We start from the raw sequence: 17576 nt of genomic DNA on the forward strand, positions 1-17576 counted from the left end.
GTGGGACATTTTAGTAGTGCACCCCAATTAATAAGTGTAGGGTAGATTCAGTGGCATTAATGAAATTTCTGATATAAATAAGCTGTGTAAAAAGAAGTCATATGTGCATTTCTAAAATGACGCATAAGTAAATTAGTTATGATCTCATTATTACCAAACTGATGTTGGTGATGATATGCCTTTTATATTGTAGGGACAAATGGGCCATAATATCAAATGTGCTTAGTTAGGACACAAAACCACATTATGCACTGCGGCTTACAGGACTTGAAAAGCCAGACTCACCAACATATTAGACTACGTAACAGTATGCCACGATTAATTAATCCAAGAAGATTTTTAAGTGATTGTTAATTTTTTTCCTCAGTACTCAGACCGATTTGTCATGTTGGTGTTTATTAATTTAACATTTGATCTGAAAAAAATTCCCCAAACTTCAAAGTTCAGCCTGTTCTTTAAGAGCAATCCAAAAATATGTTTCTTCAGGCCCCAGGCATTTCTGAAGTAGCTGAAGTTAAACAAAAACCATTTCTCTCAAACTCTGCAAATGTTCTAAAAGCTTTAAAGTGGCTCCTCACAGGGAACCAGAGCAGAGAGGGAACTCCTGGGTTATTTTTGTTGCTGTGCAGTGGCATATGGCTTCCTGGCGGAAAGCTCCAGAATTATCGCTTTTCTGTGTGTTTGTGTATGTTTTTCCTTCCTCTTTTCACCTCTGTCACCAAGCTCCTCTCTACCCCTGTGCCTGGATCCCCTGTTGAGAAACTCTGGAAGGTAAGGACTAGATCATCCTTCCAGCAAGGATAAACTGAATTCCTGTCTGAATGAGAAGTTGACTTGTGTGACATGATTTTTTCCTTCCATGGTAGAAAGGATGAAGAAATACTTTATTTCCTTGAGGAACTGCATCACCACTCGGGGGTTTGATTGAAGTATTTCCTTGGTGTGTTTCATTTTTATACACTGTGTTTTTGCTCTGCAGTAAAGCAGTGTTGGTAAACCAGTCTGTATTTTGCTGGTTCCTTTTGCTGTTATAACAGCATCCCTGAGGTCACAAGTGCTGTTGAGAACTCTTCACTGGGGTAATTTTGATGTGGTCTTAATTCATTTTCCCAAGCAAAGACTGGTGTTCACATAAAATGACAACATGGCTAATCTGCTTTAAGTGCAGGCTCTGAACATATAGAGACATTTCTAAGGGAATTGCTTCATTACTCTGAGGAGGCCCAACCCATGCTAGTAATTCTGCATCCAGTTTGGTTAATATTTGTGTTTGCTTAAAGGTTTTCCATTTACAGTTTGCTTCTGGAAATTTCTTCCCAGTGCATTCTGTCTTGTGAGAAGCCCTTTCAGCTAAATTTTAAGTGAATTAGAGCACTTTTAGGACTTGGTTGTCATGAAATTCATCTCACACTAGGGAGTCAAATTAACTTCTCCCAGACAATTACATTGTATCTTAAAATATGTGCTGTTGCCCTTACATCATATGATAGCTAGTTGTGCCACGTCACAGACAGGAGTTTGACATATGTTGCAAAATAAAAGTTGCCAGTCATGGACACTATTTTGGATGTTTTCATCTCCAGCCATGTTGTCATGATCTCTACCAGTAGATCATCTCCCGCTGAGAGCATAACACAAACACTGCCAACACCCTGATTCCAGATGTGCTACGTGGCATGGAACCAGTGACAAATGATGCTGTTTCAATCTTGTATGATAATGGACAGCAAAGCAGACACCTTGATATCCCCAAATACCAACAAATTATTAAACTTTTTGTATCAGTGGCATTAAGGGATAGGATTTGTTTGCTGTCACTAGGCACCTGCTTTATGCCAATTGTGGTCTTTCTGGGACTCCTGGCATGACCCAAACTCTGCCTTACCCAGCTCAAAAGATCATTAAACAGCCCTGTGAACTTGTGTGCTCAGTGGCTTTGGTTTGTGTAAGCAGTTGTCCTGTCAAGCAGGAGGAGAGCCATAGCCCCCTCCAGCCACACTGCCCTTCTGTGCAGCCCCAGAGCCACTGTCCTTCACTGGGAGCTGGGCTGGGAGGGTGAAGGTTCAGCAATACACACTCAGGGTGAGTTGAGCAGCAGGGCACAGAGTAGGGCATCATGCTGCTGTTATGCTAATAACACTGGTATGTTTTATACCACAAGCACACAGTACCACAAGCCTCTTGCTGATGTCGTGGTGCTGATATAACACCCACTATTATGTGGAGCCATGGAGCTCTGACAAACAGCCTGTACAGCTGCATGCATAGCTTTGCCCAAATACTCCCTCTGGCATGTCCTCACTCCCATTTACACCTGTCAATGAAACAGGAAATACTAAAACTTTCATTTTTTGCAATTGAATGGCAAAGCTTAGCTCATGTAGGATGTAAAGGGCCATACCTTAGCTGTAAAGGTCTCTTAAAATGAGCCATTCTGACCAGGAAAAGTAATTTTGGTTGTTGGAAAGTAGTGAGCAAAATGGCATATCCTGAATGCTATTTACTAGCTGACTCATGAGCTCTGTCTTTTTTATCTCTTTTGGAGATCACTTTTGAAATGGTCAACAAGCTGAGTTAGTGTGGCCACAGCCTTTTCCTTGAGTCAAAAGATTTGTGCTCCCTCTGAAATGCAAGTCAATATAATGGAGGCTGTAGTAGCAGCTGCAGGTTTGAGCAGTCTCCTGGTTCATATATTGCTGTAGAAAAAGTCGGCTGTGGTGTTAATACCTTTGTCTTATACTTACAAGAGAAGTAAATGAGCTTTATTTGGATTTTCTATGGAAGAAACAGCTGTGCTGTTTTCCTTGTGGCATTTGAATTAGCTTTTCAGAGCTTATTTGACTGCCTGCTGCTTTTGAGACAGGCAATAGAGCCAATCAGGTTTTGTATGGCGAATATTTTACAGTAGTAAGAAACAGGTAATTAGATGGGAAAATATTTAAAATAGCTATATGTCTTAATGTCAGCCCAGGCTGGCATTTGAGCATGCAGCCTCTCTTTTCTTTTTCTTAGTCATTAATCATTATTAGTGGAGATATGTCAGACTTTTTAGTTAGATTCAGCTCTTACTGTGTTTCTCATTTCTTGATAAGTTTTGTATTCTGGAGCTCTATGAAAAAAATCAATCTGCTTTATGTTTTGTTTTCATGGTGTAACAAAGTGACTTGTGGCAACAGATAATTGAATTTCCAGTCTGTTTTCATCTGGTAGGTTGAAATAATACATTGGATAATGCATTAGTGATGATGCTTTATCTGCTATAGACACCAGTGTGAAAATAATGGACAAGAGTTTCACACCTGAAAATCTTTGATGCTGCATAAGATAATGTTGCTATGAACCAGCCATACAGTTCTAACATGGATCTCCTTTGGGCTCAGCAAATGAAACTGTAAAATCAAAACCACAATAGTACAAAATAGATTAAAATAAAATAAAACATTTACAGGTTATGAGTAGCTTAATCAGGAAACCACACTGTGCAGACATATTTTCCCCTTTTCCTACTGCTGGTACCAAAGAAGCAGAACACCCCATACTGGGGAGAGAAATTTGCTGTCATTGGGCAATACTTCTGAAAAAGCTCAAGGAACATCACCTCTCAAGCTTTCCTTTCTTGGTTACTTCACTTTGAAAAGCCTGTAACCCCAGCAAAAATCTGATGAAAGCTTGACTGCAGCTGAGGAGGTCTGAATCATTACCCAGGCACTCGCTCCCAGGTTGGTGTCCCCCTTGGCTGCACATCATATGGACAGGATCCTAAAGTCAACCCAACCCCTTATCATACATGAATGTTCTAGCACCCAGGATGGTGAGACAAGTGAATCCACAAGATTGTTAAGACATGGCTTTGTAGCTAACATAAAATCTTGCTAGTTGTCTGGAAAAACTGTCACAGTGGGTAGGCTGTAAATGCAACTGTATTTTCACCTACTCTGATTTAGTTGGGTTTTTTTAGAAACATGATTTCAAACAATATGTTCAGTAGAACTCAAGCTGACTTCACGGCTATGTCTTTGTTTCTTTTTCTCTGCATGGTATTCCATCCATGGTTTACTAAGTGGTACAATTTTTATTTTTCTCCTCATCACAAGTCTGATGGGTGAATGGTGATAAGTTTGTAGCTTTAGAGAGATTTTCTTGGCAGTTTCAGTCTATATTTCTGACAGGAAATCATTTTCTCCCTTGAATTATGATTGCTGGGTTACATGAGTGCAGTCTAACCACCGCTCAACTGCTGTTTGTCTGCTGTCTTTCTGGTCGGTCTTAGAGAAGGCTAAACTGCCCCAATGCAAAACATAAAATTAGATGAATGCTGCAGGAAGGGAACAACAACATCATTTGCTGTGATCTCTTGCTATTTTATTTTACCACTTCTTATCTGAAAAGCATCTTCAATTCCACTCGGAGTCAAGAATTAAATTTGTTTAGAGAGAGTTCTTCCCATATATGGAAAACAAATGGAACTGACTCCATTTGTGTGGGGTTTTTTATTAGTGGAAGATCACTGTGTTCTGCTACAGATGTTTGCAAATGAGCAAACTAGCTGAATATGTGGACCCCATCTTAGATCTACAAAAATCTGTCCCTTTAATGTGGCCTGTATCATTTGGCTAAACCTTGTGTAGTCTACATGGAATGCATAGTCCTGACCTTCGAGGCTATAACCCTTGTATTTGGTGTGGTGTTCATCTACAAATTGCTGCAGGTCCTATTTGCTCCTGAAAATTGATAAATTTAACTCCTAATAGTGGAGATTAATCCAGTGTTTGGAGGTAAACGATTCAATACAAAATATTGTTACAGCTGAAATATATAAAAGCAAGCAAGATCCTTTGATTTAATTATGAATAGCCATGTAGAGAGAGAACCAATCCTACCTATTACTGCAGAGTTATGCCCACAGTTTTACCACCAGCACCCAAAGCCCTTGCTAAGGCCCTGGTGAATGCTGTCAGCAGTGAGCAAGCAGATCAGTAGGACAGATTCTCTCTCGGTGTAGAAGTTTGCAAAGCTGGTGAGAGAAACAACTGAAGAGAAGCAAATGGAGGAAATAATGAACTGAAAGTAGTAGAAGACTCGCCTAACCAGTGCCAGACACAAAGTAGAACTGGCACTTCTAGCCTAACTTTCTTCCCAATACTGTGTAATGAAGATCTTCATGGCACTTGTGTGAGTAATGGCTGAGGAATGGGAGAGAAGAGGGGCTCAGCCCTGCTGCTGCTGAAGCCCAGAGAAGCTCTGTCACCGCCTTCTGCGGGCTCCTCACCACAGAAAGCCACAGCTGTCAACTTCGATGCTCTATTGAACTTGCTAACGTAATTGTAAAGATCATCTTGAAGTAATTTGATTTTTGTCTTCATAAAGTCACGCAAGTGTTGCTGATTTGTGTATTTGCTGTGTTTATTTTTGTTGCAAGTTCAGTTCTAGTCCATTTAATTAGGAGGCCAGAGGGTCATCTCCCCTCTCTCTGTGCCAAGCCATCAGTAATTCCCCCATGTGAAGTACAGTCTTCTTCAGCAAGAAGGGTGCAAGCTGTGCCCTGACTCAGTGGGTACTGAAGGTGATGGTGGGGACCAGAGCTCCCGTGCACCAGTGCTGGCATCCCTGCCCAGCCCCTCTGAGCACTGGTGACAGTGGCCAGAGCATGCCATAAATCCCTGTTGTATGGTCCCTGCTGTCACCTGGGAGATGTAAGACCATGTTAATGCAAATAAATCTTGTTAATTCTCATGAAACACATGCACTTATAGTCCTGTTAACAGCACAGTATTAATTAACTGGGTGGTGCTTGGATTAGGTACTTATTTAATTTCCCTAACATGTGTGCATAACCCATAGCAACACAGAACACGTTGTGCTCCAGAAAAACTGTGAATGAGAACTGAAGCATGTCTTGTACATTTTCTTTCCTTAATAAAGGAAAGAAATTAGACACTAGTCCAGTGGTGTCTGATCCCTGTCCCTGATCATTTTGAAGTCCTGCCCAGTGATGCAGCCTGCATTTTCCCTCGGAATAGAAGAGGTCAGCAGACTGAGGGAATTTAATACATGAGATCTGGAATATACCTCTAACTCTTCCAGCTAACGTGCCTTTTAAAGGCTGCCAGTCTCAGGTTTCTGTGTGAACAGAGAGGATGGATGGTATAAAGTGGAGTATAAGGAAAAGAAATGCACAGAAGGCTGAGTCAGAGTGGTAAAGATATACATTAATAAGCATCTTATAACTAATGGTTTCTGGCTCATGTACAAGTAATACAAGCTCTAGTCCTATTTGCTGTTCTTGAATTAGACTTGCCTTTGCTTGGGAACATTTTACTTAACAAAGTAGGTAGTTTGATTTTTATCAAATGAGAAAGGCTTTTGTAAAACACTGTTCTGACACAGAAATTATTATTGTAAATGCTCTCATGACACTGGAATTTTCTTTAATGATAAAAGTTTTCATTACAATGGGATCCACTATGTTAATGTGGGTTTTACAAGCAAGCATCCAGAGTTTCCTAAAACCCATAGGAGAGCATCAGGTCATGCAGACTGCATTTCCCAGACTGTTAAGAGAGGTCCACAGCACAACCCAGGGAGTGAGTTCAGTACTCAGAATAATATGGTTGTAGCAGTGAAGTGGTTCTTTAAAGCTGATTAGGAGAAACTGGGAAATAAAACTGCAGGCAAAGAACAGGAATCCCCCAGTGCTGCCCTCTGCAAGGCTTTGATAGCTCTGAGCTGCTGTTGGGATATGGTTTGCTTGGGTGGGTGCAGTAGCCAAGTGCTCCATGGTGCTGGAGAATATTAAGTTACCCCAGCCCTACTGACCTGCTTTGGGAAAAAGATTCCTGGTAGTCTAAGTGAGGATTATTTCTGCTACCTCAAAACACATCCCTGACCTCTCTGGTTTTTGGCATTGGCTATTAAGCAGGAGTAGGGAAGCAGGAGAGAAGTTATTTCTGACCTGTGTGGATGACTGGCTAAATCCCTAATGTCTGATATTAATCTAAGTGTGGGTCTTCAGGAGTTTGGAGTAGTCTGTGTGCACTGTCGGCAATCCTGCTCACATTGTTCTTACACTATATTCTAATTAGAAAAAAAGCAAGCACATAGGAGTGGTAAAGGCATGTTGGTGCTGCAAGGGAGAGGATGTGATGGCTGTGGAGCAAGGACAGTGCTGTACAGTGGGGCTCTGCACCAAAAGGCTCTCCTGAGTCTTGAAAGCAAACCTGCAACACCCAGTCTGAGGGTGCCTAGGGGAAGCTGTGCCTGTGTCTGTCTGTACATCTGCAGTTCATTTTAGACTATGTATCTGCAAGGCTGGAAAGTCACCACAAAAGATTACAATTTTCCACATGTTAGTACCTAAAATCATCAATGAAGACACCTCTCAGCTGCTCCCTAGTTCCCATGCCAAAAACTGAGTAACTGGTTTAGCTTGGTAAGCAGATGATGAGCTCAAATACGGCGAGTCCATCACATCATCCTAAATGATGTCTATGAGAAAAAGTCAGAGTACGCAGTATAAATGCAGAGATTTTGAGGAGTGCTGCAGGAATGTTTGCTCATGGAGAATAACTAACTTGGTAGAAAGCAAAGTACAGTAATATATGAGCCTCTCAAATTCTTTCTTAAGCTGTTGTCCTCAAGAAGTCCCAATTTCCAAGTTGAATCAATACCACCTTATTTTGCTCCGGTGACTGTTCATTCTGTGTGGATGTTTTACTTTACTGATTATTCATTTACTGGCATACTGCACTGAATAAACTCTAAAAGCAGTACCATTAAATAAGTAATAAAAATCAGAGATAAGTAATACTTTTTCTGAACTGGAGTGTGTTCACCAAACACCTTTTTTGCATATTTCTGATTTCTTGCCGCTGATAGACTTGCATCCTTCAATACTACTTAAATACTTCAGCGCTACTACAGTTTTCATTTTAAAATTATTATTAGTATTTTAAATTTTTAAAATTTTTTACTTTTCATTTTTTATAAAGCAGCTGTGGTTTGGGATTGGCTTTAGGACCTGGTAGGATGCTGTGCAAACACTATCATTCCCTTGACCCTGATCCTGCTGTTGGCACACACACTCGAGTTAACAGTGTTACGTGGGAAGAGAAAGAAATCTGGTCTTTCTCAAAAGATAGTTACCTATGAATGATGTGGATGTTGTTAAATATTTCTGTGCTGCTGCAGATCAGGTTTAAAAGAAAACCTTTAAAACGCTTTTTTTTTATCACTGAATTTGAACAAGATGCAATGTACGGACCAAATAGTGTGAATGGGACCCTGCCTGCTTGTATATGCTCTTAAAAAGCACAAAGGCTCGTACCAACACGGATAAGAATTATTTTATGCACAATGCCTTTTCAGTCTGACTTCTGTTATACAGAGGTATTTGAACTTGCAGGGTACTAAGGGAAAACACATGGTCAGTTGAAACATGAGAAAGCCTTTTAAGCAGCATGTCTTTCAAGTCTGCAGCCATTCCCCGTTGGCCTGGGAGCCGCCAGCTCAGAGGCGAGGGCGAGGGCCAGGCCTCCACCGTTGGCTGGAAAGCCACCAAACCCCGGCCCATCAGGGAGTGGGTGGGCTACTGGGAGGCACAACCCTTCCAAGTCAGGGGGAAATGAGAGCTTGAGGAAGTGGTGGACTTCCCAAGGTGCCATCTTTGTGAAGAGGTTGGACTGGATCACCTCAGCTTATGGTGGCATTGTTGAAAAGGTAGTGTCTTGGCTGAATTCCAGCTTAATTAAGGCAGAATGAGAAGAGCTGATGGCTGTCTCCCACCTACTTTCTGCTTGCTTTGGTAGAAATAGCCAGTGAAAGGAACATGTTTTCTTTCCCCATGTAGAAGCCTCAGTTTAGGGTGGAGGTGCTTTTCTTTGACTTCACGGGAGACTTTGATGATGTGCCAAGCTTACAAAAAAAGGAGACACTATTTTCCTACTATACTGTATGTCTTAGATCTGATGAGAAAAATGATTTTCTTAAATTGCATGGGATGTTTGTGGGATTTGATCCCTGGGTAATAGCATGTGGTTTTAGGGCTCTGCATGTCTCATTAGTTTTACATAACCTCTTGCTCTTTCGTGATACCACATCCCCCAAATTTTTCATCCTGCTCCCACTTACGTTCCTATGCCTTCTGCTGTCACCACCCACCCCCTCCATTTGCAAGAACATCTTCCCATTTTTGTAGTAAACAGACACCTACTTTTTCTTTCTTCAGGAACTGTCTTTATAATGAATACTTCCTTTAAGACTTTTGTTGGTAAATCACTTGGATCTGTACAAACTTGATGCTAGCCTTTCAAGAATCTGGTGGTTATCTGTTATGTACTATGCTGTCAGCACTCTGAAAGGCCTAAAAATATTTTATTAGTGTAGAGCTAAAACACAATTCAGTTACACTGCCTACACAACAAAGAGCAGAGCATGTTGTAACATATTTGGGACACAATGTCCCAGTCACAGTACATTTCGTGGTGTGGTCAATCTATACTTTCCTTGGGGAAGGAAATAAATGTGAACTATGTACTGTACAGAGCTGAGCATGTTGCTTGTACTGGATAAATTGCTAAACAATATAACTGCTTCTCCAGCACTAATGATCAGAGCCATCCCTAATTATGCTAGTGCCTTGGGCAAAGAATTTTTGTAGTGTTGCTACTCCAGCTTGAAAGTCCACACTATCCTCATCCTACTGTGGCCACAGCTACTGCCCAGCATCATGATATCAGCACACCTCATTCAAGGCTCCTGAAGTCACTTATAGGTACAGAGGTTTCTGTTGAGGGCAGAGTGTTGCATTAGCTCTAATTTTGAAGTGATTACAACTGAGCATGAGAAGTCTTTTTGTTTCCACTTCACTTAGCAAAATGCAATCAATTCCATATTTTCTGTGAAACAATACTCTAGATGACATCACAAAACCAGCCTAATGCCTGCAGTCCTAGGCAGATTTGGTTAGAGACAGATTTTCCATGTAGCCATTTTGTGCAGCCTCAGGACAGAACCAAAATTCCCAGCTCTTTTGAAGGCAGAGAATAAATAACTTTAAATTTCTCCCATTGAATTTTGACATGTTTCTTTTATTGCAGAACTTGGATTTTCATGCCCTTATTTGAATTGTACATTAAAATCTGTTACTTGCCAGCATCCCACCCACATGTACTACTACGTCTCATGGAAGTCATCACTTAGTTGGAAATGTGTGCACCATATGCATACTCTCAACTCCAAAAGTAGCACCCAAGGGTTTTTTAAACTTAGCCCATAATCTACAGACACTGTAAGAAAAATATAAAAGATAAAAGAGAATATTTTAAGATGCTATAAAATCTTTTAGAAACTATTTTAAACCTCTCTCTGTTACAAGGAATCTAAGGAACATTTATTTTTCTCCTCAAACAGGAGAAAAGATAGGAGACTGTCCAAAAAGTTTTGCAAGCACTTTTATTGCATTGCAGGAAAAGGAAATGGGATGCTTGAAGGGAGCAGGGGGAGTGTTGTTTGTTTTCCCAGCTATAGATACCTAAAAGTTTGGAACTCTTATGGCTAATATATACATTGACATACTTCTGTTTGGACAATGTTAAAATTCAGACAGTGTGGAAGCTCTTTGCTGCACATCAATATTATAACTATGCAATTTAAAAGAACACTGCATACAATGCTGCCACCTTTGTAGCAGCTGCAGTTATTCTTGCTTAACAGGGAAGGGTTTCCTAGTTGCCCATAATATTTTTGCAAATCAGTCACCTGCTTTGGGACCTGCCATAGCCTGCTGTCCTTTGACAGAGAGGAAGGGAAGCTGTCCTGGAAAAATGACTGTCCCATATTGACAGTGTGAGTTAGATGGGAGTTTGTTATTATTTTGAAAATGACTTAAATATTACAAAGAGGACTAAGGTTAAAAGGACTTTAGAAACACGAAGAGGCAACATGGGTATCAAATATCTGCATTGTGGGTAGTTCTGGTTGGGTAACATTTTATATCCTGTTGGCTCGGATCTGTATGACTATGTGGAGAAAAAGGTGAGGGAAAGTCAGGCAAGTAGCATTAAACAAAGTTCACTTTATTTTGATAGCTGGGTGTGCATCTTTTGTTTGAAGAAAGAGATCAAAATGTAATGCCATCACCATATCAACCTGTTCCACCCCTTTGTGTTGCTACTTAAAAAATCCCAAAGCAAACCCATGAGAAAAAAAAAAAAAAAGGAGGAATTCACTCCAGGAGATGGAAAGAGCTTGGGTCAGTGCTAAAACAAAGTCAGCACATTTTGGTAACTAATGGCCTCAGTAGTATGTGGTGCCAACCATACTGGTGACGTGGGCTTGGCTTACTGCTTGCAGCTCGTGCTATGGAGAGGATCCTGATCTTTACTGAAACAGTTTTTCTCTCCTCATTTTAGCTCTTGCAGTCACTGTATTTGTTTATGTGCTTTTTTCTGTTCCAGGCAATAGCTCATTATTTAATCAGGAAATCTTTTTTCATTTTGTTTTTGTTTTGTTTATTTGTTTAAGGGCACACTCACATGTGTCATTCATCAACTTGAAACCAAGGAGGGGCAGTTTCTGCTCCTTTTTTCAAGTTTCATAAATGATTTTGGTGACTCTTTAGCAACCCTGCTGGTGATAGCCACCTGCATACTCAGTAACTTGGTCAGTTTTCAAGTAAGACTTTCCAGGTAAATCTTAATTAAATCCCCCAGATGACTGGACCATGACTGAAACTTATTTATGCAACAAGCACATCCCTCAGCTAGTACAATTAAATTATTACATATATTAAAATATAGCCAAATGGTCTTGAAAACTCAGAACACATGTAAGCTCTGACATTCAGATCCTAGGCTAAGGATTTGGAAGAATTTATTCTTAAAAGAAGACTGCTCTATAGCTGCTTTCTACAGCTCTCACACGTCTCCTCCTGCTTCTCTGGTACGCATTACTGGCAGACACAGTGCAGGGAAGAAATCATCTCTGCATGGGTAAGATTCCTGTTGTCCTGGATTCAGCTGGGATAGAATCAATTTTTTTCCTAGTAGCACTGGCATAGTGCTGTGTTTTGGATTTAGGATAAGAATAATGTTGATAACATACTGATGTTTTTAGTTTTTTCTGAGCAGTGTTTATACCAGTCAAGGACTTTTCAGTTTCTCATGCCGTGACAGTGAGTAGACTGGGGGGGCACAAGAAGTTAGGAGAGGACACAGCAGGGACAGCTGGCCCCAACTGGCCAGAGGGATATTCCAGACCATATGGCCTCATGGTTAGTGTATCATAGAATTGTTTAGGTTGGAAAAGACCTTTAAGATCATCAAGTGCAAATACTAACCCACAACTAGACCATGTCCCTAAGTGCCATATCTACATGTCTTTTAAATATCTCTAGGGATAGTGACTCCACCACTGCCCTGGGCCTCCTGTTCCAGTGCATGAAAAACCTTTCAGTGAAGAAATTTTCCCCTAATATCCAATTAGGAGATAAAACCTCCCCTGGTGCAACTTGGGGCCTTTTCCTCTTGTATTGTTTGTTACTTGGGAGAAGAGACTGACCCCCTTGCTACAACCTCCTGTCAGGTAGTCATAGAGAATGATAAGCTACCTTGCTCCAAGCCTCCTTTTCTCCAGGAGAAACACCCCCAGCTGCTCCTCATATGACCTGCAGGGAGGGAGGATCTGTATGGTGCTGTTGCTGGCTGGAGTTAAACCACAACACCTGTGCTCCCCAATCTGTTGTAATACACATCTTGGTTTATATTCCTGTGGCTTGTGAAAGGTGGAGAGCTCACAGCAGGATGTGGGCCTGAAGCAGGGGTGGGAGGTGACTGACTCAGCTGCTCCTGCTGCCCCTCTGCAGGGTCACTGCTCTTCAGCTCCTCTGCCCACATGCAACCATCCCTGTCTGGGCTTGCTCAGGGGACACTCAGGACTTCAGGGATGGGATACATCCCGTTCCCTCTGCTATTTACCCTGCTACAGAGATCAGTGGGGCCTGAGTGATGCTTTGATGTCTCTGCAGAGCCTGAGGACCCCAAAGCATTGGTTAAAGCTTCTCCACTGACTGCTTAAGCTACCTCTTGGACGACTTTATGCCAGAGGAACATCACACAATGCAATCTCAATACCTTTCAGGAGCTGATAAATTACTTTGAAGTCGAAAAAATCTGCAATGGATTTTTCTTATTAGATAGATGGATGCTTTATATGAGTTCTGTTTTGAAATGCTGATTTCTGAAGTTCCTATCACAGAAGTCACTGGTTGCTCCACTTACTGCTCTTATGTTTGGTGGCAGCACAAGAGTTTTGTGGGAAGTGTCTCTTTTGTTTCTGAAATTGTAGCTGGCTTGTGTCTGGAAAGGCTGACAGGAACCAGTAGTTCTCTCACTTAGTACTGGCTTTAGTGTGTTATTAAAATACTAGTTGGGATTTTCCAACTTAAATAAAAATTAGATCAAATTCTGAGACCTTCACATGAAGTATCAAAAATGGTGTGTGGCAGGGACAGCTGTGCCAGAATAAGAACCACCAGCTCCCAGCAGGCTGAGGAGGATCCCTGTTGGATGGATACCTCCTGCAGAGCTCTGAGCTTTGCACAGCTCTTGCAGTAGGAAAAGTGAGCTGTACTTCCTCAGAACTGCTGTGATCAAGACTCCTGTTTCTGCTGATTAAAGAATCACTTAAAGTAGCAGAGAGATAATAGAGGCTCATTTAAATATATACTATTAACACTGTGTATTAAAAAATTTAGGATGTATCTTCCTTATGCAAACAAATTCTAAAACTATATTTCAGTCTCCCAGTATGTAGTGTTTTCTTATTTAGAAGGTAAATTACTGAAATATGATTTGCACTCAGTTTATGTAGTTTGCTTAAGCATTTTTAAATTGAAATGTACTTGAACTTCTAAGCAATCCATAGAGGCTTCCTTGCCATGATGTTATTACCAGCTGTCTATATTTTATGGGCATTTTGCTCTATCTCACTAGAGGAAATCCTGAGGGTACACTCTGTGGAATTTTGTGTATTGACCCAAATGTTTTGATTTTCTTTTTTATGGTGAACTTTACATTAATTTGTATAATTGATGTGGTCTGGGACTACATAAATGTTTGATATTGGCCAGATAAATTCATGATGTGAGGAGCATATTCATCTTTTTGCTAGTTGCCATGATGTGAGCCCTAAGAGCCACTGCAGCTGTTGCAGGGCTCCAGGCTTGGTTGCAGGTGAGCCACACTTGACTTGAAAGAGTCAAGTCAATACCTGTGTACACAAATGGTGTAGACATGGCTAAAACAAGCTAAAACGGCTTGTTTTAGCTTTCCTAAATGATGACAAGTGGGCCCAAGAGTGTGTCTGCTGGTGGGAATGAACCCCTTTAGACAAGGAGATGTCCTTTTTCCTGGAACAAACTAAGTACAGGGGCCCAACAGTGTTGTATCAGGACATCTGGTACCACCACAGCACACCCATGGGCATCTGGATACACACTCCTCTCAAGCCCTGATGCAGAAGCGAAAGGTAAGTCATGGCTCTTAGGCTCAGTGCTAACCACATCCCACTTACTGAGCTGGAGGGAATGCAAATACTTTGCACCAGCCCCCAGGCCCAAGGGCTGGGCTTTTTCCAAGCCAATACCGTGGCTATCATGCTGTGGGCTCCACTTAGGCTGGTGCCTTGTTCTTTTGTAGACATGGGACATCAGGGAATTTATTGGAAGCAAGTTGTGTTCTTGGTTATTTCTGTGAGAAAATAGCACAGTCACAGATGAATGAAAGATCTGATGTCTGTTCAAGCTCCTGTTGAGAAATACTGTATTACAACTGACTTAATTTGAATACAGGAATTTGGAGGAAATGTACAAGGAAGTACATATAATGTAACAAATTATGTATGTCATCCATGGGGAAAATTTCTTAAGCACTGAAGTCTATATACTTACTGCATTGCTTTATTTTAAGAAAAAAAGTTACTTTTCCCTTGTAAAACACCATGTTGTATTTGGATCACTTGTGCTCTTTTTGGCATCTCCTCTTTCTTCAGCAGAGAATTAGCCTGATTAAGAAGCAGGGTTCATACCCTCGTGTGTCCTCTTCCATTGGAACTGATTTATATTTTTGACACTTTATTTATTCCTACCTTATTTACATAATTGGAATTTTTCAGTAATATTTTTATTGCAGAAAGAAAGTGAGAAATTGCATGTTTTGGCCAAATTAGCCTACTTCGTGTTAGTTTGGCTGGCACGTTAATTTTCTCAGTTTGATCTGAAATAGCAATTACATCATGATGAAAGTCAAGCATAGGTTTTGTCTATACATTGCATGTGTTTATTAGCAAGTTTGGTGTGTGTGTGTTAAATATTACTTTCACTTGATTTATTATTTATGGCACAAGTCTTTTTGACTGTGTATGCATGTATGTATATGCATATAAACACATATGTTATGCTATATAAAAGATGGCAGTGTGTGGTAGTAAATACATTTCTTGGCATGAACTTGGAATGTCAGCAATAGTCATGAGTAGCAAATTTAATTCTTGCCAAGCTAACATAAGAAGATAAGCAAATATTTAATGTTATATATAGTGGTTTTATGGGCTGCAACCTGTACACATGTTATCTTTATACTGCTTTCGTTGGGAGAGAGGTAAGTTTTTCTTCAAATTAAAAATCTGAATTAAAATTCTGTGTACCCAAGGGAAGTTGCCATCCATTGACTGGTCTTTCTTCTGAGCAAATCCTTCCTGCTAGTGGTGGGAATTAGCTCAGATGAGGACAAAGAAAAATAGGGACAGAGTTTCTCTGCTGCTTCCTTGGGTCATATCAAAGTCCAAGCCTGTAAATACTTATGTATGTATTTAACTTTGGTATTTTGAGTACTCTTAATGATTCAAATGAAATTCCTCATGGCAGAGTAGTTAATCATGGGAACAAATGTTTGCAGGTTTGGGTCCCAAGGCTGTTTTTCCTCTTCAGCTGCACCATTTCAACTTTTTTGTACTCTCTTATAGCTCTCATGTGTGGGAGTAGCATGCAATGATCAGGTTATACCATTTCTTACAAAGCAACAGCAAAATATATCTGTATGTAGAAGAAATGATTATTTTTCTACTGTTTGTCTATTGTTCTAAGTATGCCTTTTAATTCAACTGCTTTAAAACTTTGGTTAAATGTACAGGAGAATGGTAGAAATCCTAATTGAAAATTGCAGAACGGGGATGTTCATTGGAGAATGAAATACAACTATGATGAAGTAACTGGTTAATTCTTTATTTTTAAACTCTCATTTAACACTGCTGCACTGTCATATATTCTTTAGGAAAAATCTTAATGCTGATTTAATATGCATGTAGTAATCTTGCAAGCCATTTGTGATGTTTGGGTTGATAGGACCCAGCTGGGGCATTTATAGGTATGCTTACTGCAACTGTTTAATCCTGGTTCATCTAAAGATGGTCTATTAAAAAACAAAAATGCAATATGGTGGATAAAATAGTAACATTTCCTCCCTTAAATGCATCAAATAATGTACTCTTAATTTAGATACTTGATATTTGTATTTTGATTTTTTTTTAATTTTTCAGTTTAGCTAGTGCACTGAGGGAAATGAGGTGCTTATATTTTGTGTGTTGCACTGCAAATGGTTTTGTGTGTAATTGTGGCAGGTAGCACAGTGCTAGAGCAAATGGACTGCCATTTCAAATCAGCTTCTAAGTGCTTTTTAATATCTCTAGGAGATGAAGAGGGAATTGGGGTTTTTGTGATTTTCATCCTGATTTACAGGACTGTATTTGCATAGAATTTATGAAATGCTTTACTTTAATACCGAGTTTATTTCATCAGCTATTTACTTGGAGAACTGCTAAGAAATGTTGCACATACCTTTTGGGTTATTTTAAATGGACAGATTTGCTTTAAAAGAGGTTTTAATCTTTATCACATCTGTGGTGGATTTACTACACTTCCTGTAAAACGTTTTCTAAGGTAATGAATATAACATTAACAAAGCCTACTTTTTGTGTGTCAGTCAACATGACTTGATTTTTTCCCTCTTATTCCATTAGCTTTCTTTTTTCCTAAAAATATTTACACTTCAATGCATTTTAAAAAGTAAACTAGATGAGAAATATTTTAAGTGAACCATCAAAGGTACTTGAATAGTAATATAAGCTGTAATATTTGTTAAACTTTCATTTAAGCATACATTTAAGTTTTTAGAAAATTTTTAAAATCAGAGAAAATAAAAATGGGTACATGTTTTATTATCTGTTGTTTAGAGTAGCCTTGTACTTTGTATTCTGCCTGTTTGTATCTTTTTCAAGACTACATTAGTCATTTGTGTATATCTATTTATAAATGCAAATAATAAGAATACTCTATATGCAAATAATATTGCATGGCATATGATTTCTTAAATATTCTTATCATCCATCTGGATAGTTTTTAAGGGAGAGAGCAGAATGTATATTCTTTATATGCAGCTCTTCATACTAGAATGAAATATTGCTCTTTTGCACTTGTCCAGAGTTGTGGTGACCTGAGTTTTCTGCCATTACTTTCCCATCTGGAA

Source organism: Acanthisitta chloris, unplaced genomic scaffold (assembly GCF_000695815.1).
Source record: "Acanthisitta chloris isolate BGI_N310 unplaced genomic scaffold, ASM69581v1 scaffold36757, whole genome shotgun sequence".
NCBI classification, from domain to species: domain Eukaryota; kingdom Metazoa; phylum Chordata; class Aves; order Passeriformes; family Acanthisittidae; genus Acanthisitta; species Acanthisitta chloris.